The sequence below is a fragment of the Bos indicus genome, chromosome X, assembly GCF_029378745.1.
Source record: "Bos indicus isolate NIAB-ARS_2022 breed Sahiwal x Tharparkar chromosome X, NIAB-ARS_B.indTharparkar_mat_pri_1.0, whole genome shotgun sequence".
Lineage (NCBI taxonomy): Eukaryota > Metazoa > Chordata > Mammalia > Artiodactyla > Bovidae > Bos > Bos indicus.
Window position 1 is genome coordinate 125,303,079 of NC_091789.1, and position 15,963 is coordinate 125,319,041.

General features: G+C 36.7%; 1 long non-coding RNA gene across 1 annotated transcript in view; it reads left to right on the forward strand.

The window, feature by feature from the left end:
* LOC139181009 (uncharacterized) overlaps nucleotides 1-15,963 on the forward strand; it is a 146,272-nt gene that overhangs the window by 67,172 nt on the left and 63,137 nt on the right. The window contains exon 4 of the long non-coding RNA XR_011565166.1: nucleotides 12,765-12,846. This is a non-coding gene — a long non-coding RNA (uncharacterized lncRNA). The remainder of the gene's footprint in view (nucleotides 1-12,764; nucleotides 12,847-15,963) is intronic.

Sequence of the window (15,963 nt, forward strand, 5' to 3'; positions counted from 1 at the left end):
AAAAGAAAAAAAAAAGCTCAAAAGCTTAATTGGATTTCTTAGTGCCAATAAAATCGACAACTACAACAGCGGGGGGAAAGGGGGGGGGAAAGAAAACATTCCAAAAGAATCTACAAAACAAATCAAAAAATAAGAATAATAAAGGTTTTTCTTGAGTCACTTTTGTCAGAGTCCTTTCCAGCGCTGGGAATCACTTAACTTTCCTTTAGACCACCTTACTTTCCTAGGATGCCCTCCAACACTGTGCTGATCTCTGGACCTGCTGTGGGGGCAACTCAAATTCTAATCTGGTCCTACTCCTGTGTGTTCTTGCCTCCAGTGTCTGCAGCTATTAGAGCTAGTGCATTTTCTTTTGTGGGAGCTCTCAGTGTCCTTTTCTGTATTCCATAGACTCAGAGTCTGCCTGGTTGATCGTGTGAATTTAATCTGCAGCTTGTACAGCTGGTCGCAAGGTTTTGGATCTTATTCCTTAGCCACACTGCCCCTGGGTTTCAATTGTGGTTTTATTTCCACCTCTGCATGTGGGTTGTCCACTGGGGTTTGGCTCCTGAGGCTACCCTGAAGGGCTTGGGTTTGCCCCTGTGAAGGCCAGGTGTGGAGGTGGTACAGCTGCTTGGTTTGCAGGGGTTCTGGCAGCACCAGGGACTCAGGGGGTTTGGCGGCTAGGGTAGTAGGAAATATAGTGCTCTAGAAGGGTATGGCAGCCAGTATTGGCTGATAGGCTCCAGTATTCTTGCCTGGAGAACCCCCTCTCTGACAGAGAAGCCTGGCAGGCCACATACAGGGCTGCAAAGAGTCAGACACTACCGAAGTGGTTTTTTTTTTCTGCCTGTGGCAGCTGTGCTCCACTGAGAGTTGAGCGTGAAGGTGGTGCAGCTGCTTGGCTTGCAGGGACGCTGGCGGGGCCAAGTGTGCAGGGACACAGACTGCCTCTGCAGCAGAAGTTATGGCCCTATCAGAGTCTTTTTTCGAGCCTCTTGTAGCTGGCGATCAGAAGGCCTCTTTGGCCAGTCTTTTTCTGTAGCTCCCCCCCGTTCAGGCACTTAGAGGGATCCTTTGCCTGGTGTCCTTCTCTGTTGTTCCACACATCAGGCACATAGAGGGGCCCCCCTGGCTGTGGTCCTACTCTGTAGTTAAGTGCCTCAGGTGTTTGATGGGCCAGCCTTTCTATTGTTCAGCTGCCGATTCTGGCACATGGAGAGAGAGAGGCTATGGTGATGGCTCCACCCCCTACGTGTTGGACTTAGCAGTATTGCCTTGCTTCCATGGCTGCCTGGCTTTCCTCCACCGGCATTTCCCACCACGATCTCCTCCCTCATTTCCTCTCGATCCGTCTCTCTGCAGTCAACAGCAGTCCTCACCCTGGGATCACTCCGTAATCCCTAACCTCCAGCTCCCAGCCACTGCCCCTTCCAGTGACTGATTCTCATTCCATTTAGGCTGCCACAGATCAGCTGTTTCACTCTCAGCCTTAAATGTTTCTCCTCTGACTCAGACAATTGCCCTGCTATGGGTATCAGACCCCTGCTTCACTTTCCCCACCCACTGAGTGCAGGTCCAGTCCTACTAACACTCCTGTTTTTCCCCCTAGTTTCTTTTTTTTCTTTTTAATTAACCGACGGGCCTCATCACACAGCTACTAGTAAGAGTTGGATCCCAAACGAGGCAGTCTGGCTTCCGAGCCTGTGTTGATGTGGATGTAACTGCAGTACTGAGCTGCTTCTGTTGAGATTCTTGTTCTTAAATGGAGGAAAAAGGTGATTCCAAACACACCTTTGGTCTTGTCCCCCCCTAGTTTCTTTGTCTTTCCAAGTTTTGCTTGGTTCTGTATATTCTTTTCCACTGGTCAAGTACTCCTGTCCACTCTCAGCTGGTGTTCTGCATGCACTTCTGTGTCTGAAGGTGTATTCCTGATGTATCTGTGGAGAGAGATGTACTCCACATCCACCTACTACTCTGCCATCTTATTTTCCCCAGTGATGCATCTTTGATTTCATTTATCAAGCATAAGTTACTCTTGTTTTTTGCATTTAGTTACGTGAGATGTAAACCATATATTTTACTTTCTTATTATATGTTCAGTTTGGTGTAAAGTTTATAAGGGTCTTCTGGAACATATATAGTGGTGTTTTTCTGTTTTGAGAAAGAGTTTATACAAGATTATTTCTTTCTCATACAGAAAATATCAGGAATTCAGACACTGGGACATGGAATTCATTTGTAGGAATTCATTATAGACACTAATACTCATAGGACCTTTGAGATTTCCTAAGATTAAAAAAATTGTCATTTCATATAATTCCAAATTTATTAGCATAAATTTTAAAATAATATGTATTTGTTTCCAGGATCTGTAGTGATGATCTCTTTTACATTTATAGTATTGGTAATGTGTCTTTTATTTTTCTTGATAAAACTTGCAAGGAATCTTTTTAAGTTTTTATTCCAGCTTTATTGAGTTGTAATTGACAAAAATTGTATGTATTTAAGATGTACAACATGGTTATTTGATATATATTGTGAAATGATAACCACAATCAAGTTAACTATTTTATTCTATTAAAAAATCTTCAGGATTAGTTAGTCTCTTTGTGATCATTAAAATTTCACTAACTGATCTTAATTTTGTTGTTTCATTCTTTAATCATTATTCATAGTAAATTGCTTATTTTTTCAATTTCTTGAGGTAAAATTATCTGATTTTAAAATTTCAGCATTTCCATTTGTGCAGTTAATAGTATAAAGTTTCCTTCAGACAAATATTTTCGTGCAGCTTACATATTTTAACAATTTTATTGAGGTATGATTGATTTAAAATAAACTGCACATCTTTAAAATGAACAGTATATGTTTTGAGTTATATCTGTGTTTGTGAAACAGTCAACACAAGATAATGTAAACGACTATCTCACTCACCTTTCCTTGTGGTACATTCATATTCTCTCCCTGATAATTCTGCACAACCACTTCCATTATCTCATGCTCTGCACATTCTTATACAGTTTTTTATATGGTCAAATGCTTCCATTTTGGGGGGATAAACTTGAAAGAATGGGTTGTGAGATCACATGACTCAGTTCAGTTCAGTCGGTCAGTCATGTCCGACTCTCTGCGACCCTATGAATTGCAGCACGCCAGGCCTCCCTGTCCATCACCAACTCCCAGCGTTCACTCAAACTCACATCCATCGAGTAGGTGATGCCATCCAGCCATCTCATCCTCTGTCGTCCCCTTCTCCTTCTGCCCCCAATCCCTCCCAGCATCAGAGTCTTTTCCAATGAGTCAACTCTTCGAATGAGGTGGCCAAAGTACTGGAGTTTCAGCTTTAGCATCATTCCTTCCAAAGAAATCCCAGGACTGATCTCCTTTAGAATGGACTGGTTGGATCTCCTTGCAGTCCAAGGGACTCTCAAGAGTCTTCTCTACCACCACAGTTCAAAAGCACCAATTCTTCGGCGCTCAGCTTTCTTCACAGTCCAACTCTCACATCCATACATGATCACTGGAAAAACCATAGCCTTGACTAGACGAACCTTTGTTGGCCAAGTATTGTCTCTGCTTTTCAATATGCTATCTAGGTTGGTCATAACTTTCCTTCCAAGGAGTAAGCATCTTTTAATTTCATGGCTGCAATCACCATCTGCAGTGATTTTGGAACCCCCCAAAATAAAGTCTGACACTGTTTCCACTGTTTCCCCATCTATTTCCCATGAAGTGATGGGACCAGATGCCATGATCTTAGTTTTCTGAATGTTGAGCTTTAAAGTGATTTTAGAATATGACAAAATGTTTTGCAGCATGTTTATACTACTTTATACCCGCCGCCCCCCCCCCCCCCCCGGTGGTGTGAGTGTCTCAGTTGCTCTACATTCTTGCAGCACTTGTTATAGGCATTGCTGCTGCTGCTAAGTTGCTTCAGTCGTGTCCGACTCTGTGCGACCCCATAGACGGCAGCCCACCAGGCTTCCCCGTCCCTGGGATTCTCCAGGCAAGAACACTGGAGTGGGTTTCCATTTCCTTCTCCAGTGCATGAAAGTGAAAAGTGAAAGTGAAGTCCCTCAGTCGTGTCCGACTCTAGTGACCCCATGGACTGCAGCCTACCAGGTTCCTCCGTCCTTGGGATTTTCCAGGCAAAAGTACTGGAGTGGGGTGCCAAAGTCCATCTAATTAAGTGTGCAGTGGTATCTCATTGTCACTCTGAGTTGCTTGATTGTAACCAAGTTCTTTCTGTCCCAGGCATCCCCTGTAGATGGAGAAAAGAGATCAAAGGCCTGTTGTTAATCCTTCCCATTTATACTTCCGCATGTATGGTTATTTTTATTGCCTGCTGGGTAGTCAGTATGAAATACTAGAGGGATAATAATAGGCTCTAAGTGGTACTTTTCTTTTTCCAGGAAGCATTTCTTTCGCTATTCAGGAGCAGTTTCCTGCAGGAAGTTCCTTTTGACCTTGAGACATTTTGTAACTGAATCTCCAGACTTATGAGATGTTTTCTCTTTCTAGTGCATATAGACATTCAGGGCATAGCCCCTCAGAGATGCCAGCAGAATCCATGAGGTTTGTTTTGTTTCATTAGCCTTCTACCTTGCTGGGCCCTGAGCTCAGTGTGTGTCCCTGAAATGGTGAGAAGGCATGAAGACCTATTCATGTGCTTAGCTCTCTGCCTCTTCTTTCGGCTTAACATCTTGAGTGTTCAGTCATCTCTTTTAAATTAGTGAATACTTTGTGGGGGAAAGTGGTACCAGATTTAGAGCTCACTACCTGGGCTTTTCTTCTTCCTTGAAATCCTGTCTCTTCCACGCTTACTTCCTTGAGTTTGTAACACCTCGAAGACCTGTCTTTCATATATTTCCAGCTTTCCCAGTATTTCTCAGCAGGATATCGGGGCTAGTTGACTATTACAAGAAGCAGGTGTCTTCCCTAAAACTAGTTTTGAAATAAGTTTTAAGTAATAGGTGTTTTTTTCTCCCATAGCCAATTAATTCCAACTTAATATCAAGACTATAAACAATAATAAATTTAAGTTTCTATTTTAAGGTAATTATATATTCATTTTCAATTGTCAGAAATACTATAGAGGTATTCTAGTACCCAGTTTCCCCCAATTTTAACATCTTAAAAAACTATGAATAATATCTCAACCAGGATATTAACATTCATACAGTCAAGACACAGTACATTTCAATCACCACAAGAATCCTTTCATAGGGAAGCCCCTCTTGCCCCTTCATCCATCCCTGCCTTCTGGCAACTACTAATCTGTTCTTCGTTTCTATAATTTTTCCTTTAATGAATATTTTATAAGTAGAATCATTGTTTATGTGACCTTTCAGATTAGCTTTTTTTCACTCAGCATAATTATCTGGAGATCCATCAAGGTTGTTGAGAATATAGATAATTTTTTGTTTCTATTGCTGAGGAGAATGGTATGGATATACTACATTCTCTTTAATAATTTACTCTTTTAAAAACATCTGAACATTCCCAGTTTTTTACTTTTACAGAAAGCACTGTGATAAACATTTCAGTACATGTTTCCTTGTGAGCATGAGTCTTCATTTCTCTGTGAAAAATACCCCAAAGTACGAATTCTGTATCATATTGTAGTTGCATGTTCTTTTTTTTTTAAAGAAATTGCCTGACTTCCAGAGTCCACTGTCTTTTATGTGACAACAGGCAATGTACGAATCTGTCTGCATCCTATGGTGAAGCATTTTATGGTGCAGCTATCTTTTTATTAGCCTTTCTAATAAATGTAGTGATATATCATTGTAATTTTAATTTGCATTTGCCTAATGGCTTTGGTATTAAACATTTTCATGTGGTTACTTGCCATATGTATATCCTCTTTGGTGAAATTTCTCATTTCTTTTTTTGGGGGGGTGGCAGCATACCACAAAGCATTTGGGACCTTAGTTCCCTGATCAGGGATTGAACCCACAATCCTGCAGTGAAGCATGGAGGCTTAACCACTAGACCACCAGGAAAGTTCCTTTCCTCATTTCTTTTGGTCATTTTCCAGTTGGATTTTTAAAATTTTATGTTTTAAGTGTTCTTTATATGTTATTTTCATCGTTTGTCAAATATTTGGCTTGTAAATAATTTATCCAAATAATTTGGCTTGTAAATAATAAAAAAATAATTTACTTATGTAACTTGCTGTTCCCAGTTGGTTAACAGAAGTTGAAAACTGGTAGCATAGCAAAAGGTTTAAATTTTGACAAAATCTAATTTGTTAATTTTCCTTTGCATGGATTGTACATATGGTGTCAGATCTATCGGCTATTTGCTTAGCCCTCAGACTTGAATGTTTATATCTTATTTCTTTTCTGTAAGTTTTATAGGTTTTATATATCTTAGGTGTGTGATACATTTTGAGTTGCCCTTTTTTTTTTGGTATGAGGTGTGAAGTTTAGATTGAGGCTTAATTTGGGGCCTATGGATAACCAATTTTTATAGCATAATGCTTGAAAAGACTATTATTTCTGAATTGAATTGCTTTTGCAGTTTTATAAAAAATAAATTGGCCATACTGTATGGGGCTGTTTATAGGTTTCCTTTCTGGCTCATTGATCTGTATCTCTCACTTTCTGTCTTTCTCACTCTCTCTAGTAATACCACACAGTCTTGGATATTGTAGCTATAAAATACGTCTTAAAATTGGGTGGAGTGATTCCTCCAAGTTTATTCTCCTTCAGTTCAGTTCATTCGCTCAGTTATGTCCGACTCTTTGCGACCCCATGGACTGCAGCACACCAGGCTTCCCTGTCTATCACCAACTCCCAGAGCTTGCTCAAACTCATGTCCATTGAGTTGGTGATGCCATCTAACTATCTCATCCTCTGTTGTCCCCTTCTCCGCCTGTCTTCAATCTTTCCCAGCATCAGGGTCTTTTCAAATGAGTCAGTTCTTCACATCAGGTGGCCAGAGTATTGGAGGTTCATCAGTGTTGTGTAGTTTTTAACATAGAAGGCCTATACTTATTTTGTTAGGTTTACTTCTAAGTACTTAATTTTTGAAGCAATTGTAATTTGTATTTTTTATTTCAATGTTCACATGATCACTGTTAGTATATAGAAATACAGTTGAGCTTGTGTATTCATCTTGTATCCAGTGTAATCTTGCTGATATCACATACTTCAGAAATTTTTATAATTTCCTTGGAATTTTTTTATGTAGACATAATGACATCTGCAGATAGCAATAATTTTATTTCTTTCTTTCAAGTTTCTATGTCTTTTATTTCCTTTTCTTGCCTTATGGCCCTGACTCACCTTCCAGCACTATTTTGAATAAAAGTTATAGAAGTCAACATACTTATAGAAGTGGACATACTTGCCTTATTCCTGAACTTAGCAGGGAAGTTCACTTTTTAACCATTATGCATAATGTGTATTGTAGATCTTCTGTATATGCTCTGTATCATTTTTCAGAAGTTCCTTTCTATTTCTGTTTTATGAGTTTTTACCTTCAATGAGTATTGCTTTTGGTTAGTAGTTTTTACTTCATTAATTGATATGTTTATTTTCATTCCTTAGCATGTTAATTACATTGATTGGTTTTTAGATACCAAGGCAGCCTTAAATATCTGGAACTAAATTTAGTTGTTTGTAGTGCATATGTTTTTTTAGTATATTGATGAGTTCTACTTGCTAATATTGTATTAAGGGTTTTGTGTCTGTATTCAAGGGCTATTACTGTGTCGGTTTTTTTTTTTTTGGTACTTCTTTGTTTGATTTTGATATCAGTATAATATTATCTTCATTAAATGAATTGTGAAGTGTTTTCTCCTCTTTTTCTTTCTGTCTTAAATTTTGATATATTGCTTTATTTTTATTTATTTCAGTGATTTAATTTTTTTATACTTCTTCTTTAACCTATTTTTTTTCAAGTGTGTTGTTTTGTTTACAATTTTTTAAAGATTTTCCTGGTATGTTTCTTCATTTTCTTTTTGATTCCCTCGTGCCCAGACAATATACTCTTGTGATTTTAATTATTTTAAGTTTGTCGAGGTTTCTTTTATGCCCCAAGATATGGTCTATCTTGGTATATGGACATTCCATGGATATTTGAAAAGAATTTGTGGGTGCAGTGTTATGTAAATATTGATTAGCTCCTATTGGTTAATATTACTGTTGATTTCTTTTGTATCTTTGTTGAATTTGTATAATTGTTCTGTCAGTTATTGAGAGAGAGGGTTGAAATTTCCAGAGATAATTGTGGATTCATCTATTTCTCCTTTCAGTTTTATCAGTTTTGCTTCTGATATTTTAAAGCTCTATTTGTTAAGTATAAACATATTTAGAATTACTGTATCTCCTTGTTAGACTGAACATTTGTCATTATATGATGTCCATTTTGGCCTCTGGTCATTTCCTTAACTCTGAATTCTGCTGTATCTGGTTGATATTCATACTTTCTATTTATTGTTGGTATGATGCATCTTTTCCCATCCTTTGCTTTCAAACTGCCTGCATCATATTTAAAATGAATTTGGTATAGACAGAAAAAAGTTGTCTTAAAAAAAAATTCACTCATCCAATATCTTTCAGTTCATGTATATAAGCCATTTTCATTGTATATTATTTCTCACATACTCTCCATTGACACTGCGGTGTGGTGGAAGACAGGCATTTTTTTTACCACCCAGCAAGTATGAAAGTCCTAGCTCCCTACTTGAGCTTTAGACATTACAAGTAGAAGGTTTGGGTTAAATGGTTACGACCTAGTGATTGTGGACCTTTGGTGGTAAGGATAAGGATGAAGTCTCAGTTTTTCCTGTGGTGTTTGGAGTAGAGCAGTTCTAGTCAGTTATTAAAGAAGTAAGAGAATAGTCATATATTTATCCATGTAATTACATATATTCAGAGAAGGCAATGGCACCCCACTCCGGTACTCTTGCCTGGAAAATCCCATGGACAGAGCAGCCTGGTAGGCTGCAGTCCATGGGGTCGCTAAGTCGAAGACTGAGTGACTTCACTTTCACTTTTCACTTTCATACATTGGAGAAGGAAATGGCAACCCACTCCAGTGTTCTTGCCTGGAGAATCCCAGGGAAGGTGGAGCCTGATGGGCTGTCGTCTTTGGGGTCGCACAGGGTCGGACACGACTGAAGCGACTTAGCAGCAGCAATTACATATATTATGGAAGCCTAATTTTTCTGCAAATGGAATTCTGGGTTGAAATCTTTTTTTTTTTTGCAGCATTTGAAAGGTAGTGTTCCATTTCTCTAGTTCTTTACCGTAAATCATTGATTTTCCTTTCTTCTAATACCCTTGTCATTTTTGTGTAAAGTTTATAGCAGTCTCATAACACAATTGAGAAGTATTTTTACTATTTCTATTCCATAGACAAGATTATGCAAGACTAGTGGTGTTTTTCATTATATGAAAAAGATCAGGTCTTGAGTTGCCAGTAGAATCACTGGTAGGAAAGATTTAATTACAGATGCAGTTTATTAAATAGATACTGAATTGTTGAGATTTTCTGAATTTTCTTTTTGGGTAAACTGATTATTTCTTGGAATTTCAGGTAATTTCAGAATATTAGCATAACTTTGCTTATACTATTAATGTTGTCTTAAAGATCTGTGTGATAATCCTCTCTGTATTTTGGTAATGGTAAAGTTTAACTCTTTTTGGAGGGTGGAAAAATGTTGTCAAGAGTTTATCATTTTTTGCCCTACTCCATAAAAGTAAAACAGCAACAAGAGCAACAACAAAAAATGACTTTTGGATTTTAAAATGTTCTCTTTATAATTTTAAATTTTCATTCATTGATTTTAATAATATTATTTTTAAATTTTCCTCTTTTTTTGGCTGAAAATTGTTTCCAATTTCTTGAGGTGTATAATTAGACTTAAAATTTTTAGAACTTCTTTTGACTTTAATGCTTTAATTCCTCTTTAAAATGCATATTTTGTGTATGCTGCACATTTTGAACAGGTTCTTTAAGATATAATTATCATAAATTACATAACATTAAAGTTAACAATATAAGTTTAAAGATATATATGCATTTGTGAAACCATCACTACAGTTAAGATAATATAAATGTCCACTCCTCTCTCATCAAAGTTCCTTGTGAATTTTATATTTCTCCTCTTTGATCCTGCCCAAGCCTTCTACTTTTTCCCATTTTTGTAGACATTCTTGTAGGATTTTTTGGTATGGAGATTTAGTTTCATTTTTTTCTTGGAAAAACCTCAAGGAACAGAATGGCTGGATCATGTGATAGTTGTCCATTTCAGTTATTTTAGAATATGTCAAAGTGCTATGCAATGTAAATATGCTGTTGTACTCCCTATCAGAAGTACATGAGAGTCATGTTTGCTCTATTTCTTTGCCATTATTTGTTATGGGCAGTGTTTTTTATTGTTGCCCATCTAACAGGTATGTAGAGGTATCTCTGTTGCTCTAGTTTGCATGGGTATAACCAAGTCTTAGTTCTCTCTGTCCCAACATCCTCAATAAGTGGAGAAAATGGCTCCCACGTCTGATATGTTGTTGTTTTCCTTCCCATTAACTTTTTGCATGTGTAGTGTTTTTCAATTGCAGGTTAGATTTTCTGTATGAAATACTAGAGAAGGAACTGTGAAGTTCCTGAGTGATTTTTATCTATTTTCAGTGAGCATTTGCTTTTGTTTTTGAGAGACAGTTGGGGCAGTTCATTAGATCAAAGATTGAGTCCTTTTGAATTTAGATATCAAGTTTTGTGTGAAGTTTTGTTTTAGGTTCTTATTGACATTAAGACATAGTCCCTTGAGGATACCAAATACCAGCTGGATTGTTTGCCAGAATCTCCCCTGGTGCAGGCCAAGTCCTGGTGCACTGTCACATTCAGTCTGTTCCTCCTGAGTTGGTTGAGACTACTGGAATTCTGTTCAGCTGCTTAGCTGCAGCTTTTTGTTTGGACCCTCAGTCACATCTTTGGAATCAGCAAAAGCCTTCAAGAACAAAGCAGTATCAAATTTGGGTGGATCACACCACGAAGTCTTCTCTTCTAAGATTCAAGCTCTTCAAATGCTTGCTTCCTTGGGTTTGTGGTGCCTTCAAACAGTATGCTTAACATCTTCCAGCTTTCTTAATTTTTCTTAGTGGGATGGTTCAACTAAAATGGCTGGCATGCCACTAATGAAAGTGTTTATCTTACAAACACTAGTTACTGAAATATTTTATATCCGTAGATGTTTTTTCTTTTGTAAGAAATTGATATAATCTGTATGCCCATAATGGAGAAGGAAATGGCAACCCACTCCAGTATTCTTGCCTGGACAATCCTATGGACAGAGGAGCCTGGCAGGCTACAGTCCATGGGGTCACAAAGAGTCAGACACAACTGAGTGCATGCATACACACACACATACACATCAGTTCAGTTCAGTTCAGTTGATGAGTTGTGTCCGACTACACTGTCTGTGGCTCAGATCATGAACTCCTTATTGCCAAATTCAGACTTAAATTGAAGAAAGTAGGGAAAACCACTAGATCATTCAGGTATGACCTAAATCAAATCTCTAAAGATTTTACAGTGAAAGTGAGAAATAGATTTAAGGGACTAGATCTGATAGACCGAGTGCCTGATGAACTATGGATGGAGGTTCATGACATTGTAGAGGAGACAGGGAGCAAGACCATCCCCAAGAAAAAGAAATGCAAAAAAGCAAAACGGCTGTCTGAAGAGGCCTTAGAAGAGAAGCCAAAGCAAAGGAGAAAAGGAAAGATATACCCATTTGAATGCAGAGTTCCAAAAAATAGCAAGGAGAGATAAGAAAGCCTTCCTAAATGATGAGTGCAAAGAAATAGAGGAAAACAATAGAATGGAAAAGACTAGAGATCTCTTCAGGAAAATTAGAGATACCAAGGGAACACATAGACATACATGCCCATAAATAAACAATTTTTGTGAAGGTGAATGATCTTCCAAAGGACTGCATCTTTTCCCTTATCATTTTACCTGATTTATTTCAGTTTAAATATTTCATTGATGCAATAAATTTTCTTCAGTTTCCAACATGTACTAGGTACTAGGTACAAGCCATGTGTTGGTGATACTTATTGAGGTTCAGTCTAGTAGGAGACATAGTAAATAATGAGCATATTGTAAAAGATAAATTTTGGATGAATTTATTATACAGCTTTAGTAACCAGATTACTATCTATACTATGTTTATTAATTTTTGCTCTTGAACTGGCATATGAATATTTACCTTATCCTGGTCTATTCAGAGGGCTTCCCTGGTGGCTCAGAGGGTAAAGCCTGCAATGTGGGAGACCTGGGTTCAATCCTTGGGTTGGGAAGATCCCCTGGAGAAGGAAATGGCAACCCACTCCAGTATTCTTGCCTGGAGAATCCCATGGACAGAGGAGAGTCATGATAGTATCACTCAACAAACAGGAAACCTTACGTCCTCTTCCTTTCCTTTGTCACATTTCCTGTGTGACAAATATATTCTTGTCATATATTTTACATATGTGATACTGCTTACCACTTTTTCTTTACAGAGATTTATTTCAAAAATAGAGAAAAGTAGTCATATATATCCATGTATTTCTTGTCACTCCTTCTTGTAATTTTTAATTTCCATGATGTGTCCTTTCCCTTCAACCTGAAGACCTTACTTTACTATTACTTGCATTGCAGGTTGTCCAGCAACAAATGGTCTCAGGTTTGATTGTGTGAATATGTCTTATTTCATTTTCAGTTTGGAAAGATAATTTTGATGGATATAGAATTCTGGATTGACTCTGTATTTTTTCTCCCAGTGTTGGAAAAATGCTGCCCCCTTTTTCTCCGGATCTCCAGAGATACCCTTAAGGCAGGCAGTATTTTAATCCTCATTCCCAGGTAGGAAATTCATCTTTATTTCTCCAGCACTTTTGTTTTTTATTCTTTGACTCTTAGCAGTTTAAGTATGATGTACCCATATGAATATCTATTTTAATTTAACCTGCTTTGATTCTATTGATCTTGGATTTATAATTTAACATATTTCTTAAAAATTGGGAAATTTATTTTGATTTACATCTATATATTATTATATAGAAATATGATTTTTTTGTGTGTCTGATCTTATATCCTGCAACCTTGCTGAGGTAATTCTGTTCTAGGAGGATTTTTTGTAGATTGCTTAGAATTTTCAGCACAGATAATGATGTCTTCTGTAAATTGGTATAATTTTAATTCTTCTTTCCAATATGTATGCATATTATTTATTTTTCTTAACATATTTTAGTGGGAAGATTTTCTAGCATTATGTTTAATTGAGTAGTGGGAGCAGACTACCTTGCTTTGTTTCTGATATCAAAGCGTTCAGTCTTTTACCATTAAATGTGATGTTATTTGTAGTATTTTTAAAGATGCTCTTTACCAAGTGGCACTAATAGACTCCATTGGTAACTTCATGGAACTGTTTTTTTAAATTATAAATGGTTTTCGGATTTTTTTCAGATGCTTTTTCCATGTTGGTTGTTATGATCATTTTTTTCCTTTTTTATCCTGATAGTATGGTGGTTTACACTGATTGATTTTTAAATGTTGAACTAGTTTTGCATACCTAGAATGAATCCCGTTTTGTCATGATGCATAATTAATTTTATACATCATTGCATTAAATTTACAAATTTATTGCAGAGTTTGCATCTATATTTATGTGAAATAATTGGTCTGAAGTTTTGTTTTAATGTATTTGTTAGTGTTTGTATCAGGATAATATTGGCCTTATAAAATGAGTTTGGAAACATTCCTTTCTCCTCAGATTGTCTTGTTTTACCTTGATTGAGTTATGGTGTTTGTGGTTTTTTAAGAATCCATCCATTTTTTCCAAATTGTCTAATTTATTTGTGTAAAGTTGCTTGTTAGCTTTCAGTGGCTGTAGTGTCTATAGTGATAGCCTCTCTTTCACTCTTCATAGTGGTGATTTGTGTCTTCTCTTTTTTTATCTTTGTCAGTCTTGCTATACAGGTTGACTGATTTTATTGATTTTTTTTCAAAGAAGCAACTTGTTAATCATTGGTTTATATGTTGTTTTCTGTATTTTCAATTTTAGGGTTTCCTCTTCTTTTGTTGTTATTCCCATCTGTGTGCTTTGGGATTACTTTGCTCTTCTTTTTCTAGGTTTTAGCAGTGTTAACTTACATAATTGACTTGGGGCATTTCTTCTTTTTTAATGTGAGCACTTCTTACTAAAACTCCCTCTCAGCATTAGTATTTTTATGTCCCACATGTTCTCTCTGATATGTTATATTTTCATTTTCATTCAGTTCTGTGTATTTCTACAATTTACCTTCAGGCTTCCTCTTAGACCACAGAATATTTAGAAATCTGTTGTTTAATTTTTCAAATTTAGAGATTTTTCTATTTTTTCTGTTACTGATTGCCAGTTAGATTACATTGTAGTCAAATAACTCACTCTGTATGAATTCCAACTAACTATCTTTCTTTTATTGATTTATAGTTGAGTTCCATTGTGATATGAGAGCATGTGCTGTATGATTTCTATTCTTTTAAATTTGTTACCATGTATTTTACGGCTCAGAATGTGGTCTGTCTTGGTGAATATTCTATGTGAGCTTGAGAAAATATGTATTCTTATGTTGATGGAGGTAGAGGTGGTCTATGATGTCAATTATATCCAAATTGAATGATATTACTGTTGAGTTCAACTCTGTCCTTACTGATTTTCTGCTTCCTGATAAAGGGATGTTCAAGTCTCCACCTATAATAGTGGATCCATATATTCCTCCTTGCAGTTAGTTACAGCAGCTTTTTCCTCAGAGTATTTTGATACTCTGTTGTTAGGTGCATACTCATTAAGGATTGATATGTCTTATTGGATTATTGACCCCTTTGTTATTATGTCATGCCCCTCATTGTCCCTGAAAATTTTCCTTGATCTGAAGTTTGCTGTATGAAATTAATGTAGCTACTCCCATTTTGTATTGATTTAGTGTTAACATGGTATAACTTTCTCCATTCCTTTACTTTCAATCTATTTGCTTCTGCATATTTTAAAAGGGTTTCTTGTAGACAGCATGTCATAGGGTCTTATTTTTTGATCCACTCTGATAATTTCTTTTAATTGGCATTTTTAGGCCATTGGTATTGAAAGTGTTATTGATATAATTGTATTAATAACTACCATATTGAATACTGTTTTCCATTTGCTACCCTTGTAACTTTCCTATTTTTGACTGCCACATTTTTTCTGCCTTCTTTTGGTTTTATTTTTTGAATTTACTTCCAGTTTTATTGACGCCTAATTGACAAAGGAAAATTCTGTATATATGAGGTGTACAGCATGATGTTTTGCTATACATATTCATTGTAGAATGGTTACCACAATCAATCTAATTAGCATATCCATCACCTCACATAGTTACCTTTTTTTTGTAGAGAACACTTAAGATCTATTCTGTTCACAAATTTCAAGCACAAAATACAGTATTATTAATTCTCACCACCCTACTGTACATCAGATCTCTAGAACTTATTCTTCCTGCATTACTGAAACTGTGTACCATTTAACCAACATCATGCCATATTCCCCACTCACTCAGCCCCTGGAAAATACCATTCTAATTTCTGCTTCTATGAGTTTGACTTTTTTACATTCCACATATAAGTGTGGTTTTATTTTTTGTTTTTAGTTTTTGGCCATGCCATTTGGCTTGTGGGATTTTAGTTCCCCAATCAGGGATTGAATCCAGACCCTCAGCAGTGAGAGCTCAGAGTCCTAACCATTGGACCCCCAGAGTATTCCCTAAGTGTGTGTGTGTGTGTGTGTGTGTTTAAATTAATTTGTATTGGAGAATAGTTGCTTTATAATGTTGTTTTCCTGAGTGTAATTTTAATTGAGCATGTATATGTTCCATTTTTCCTTTTTTTTAGCATATTAATTATACTTCCTTTGTACTTTTTTTCAGTGGTTGCCCTAGAGTTTGCAATATGCCCTAGAGTTTACAT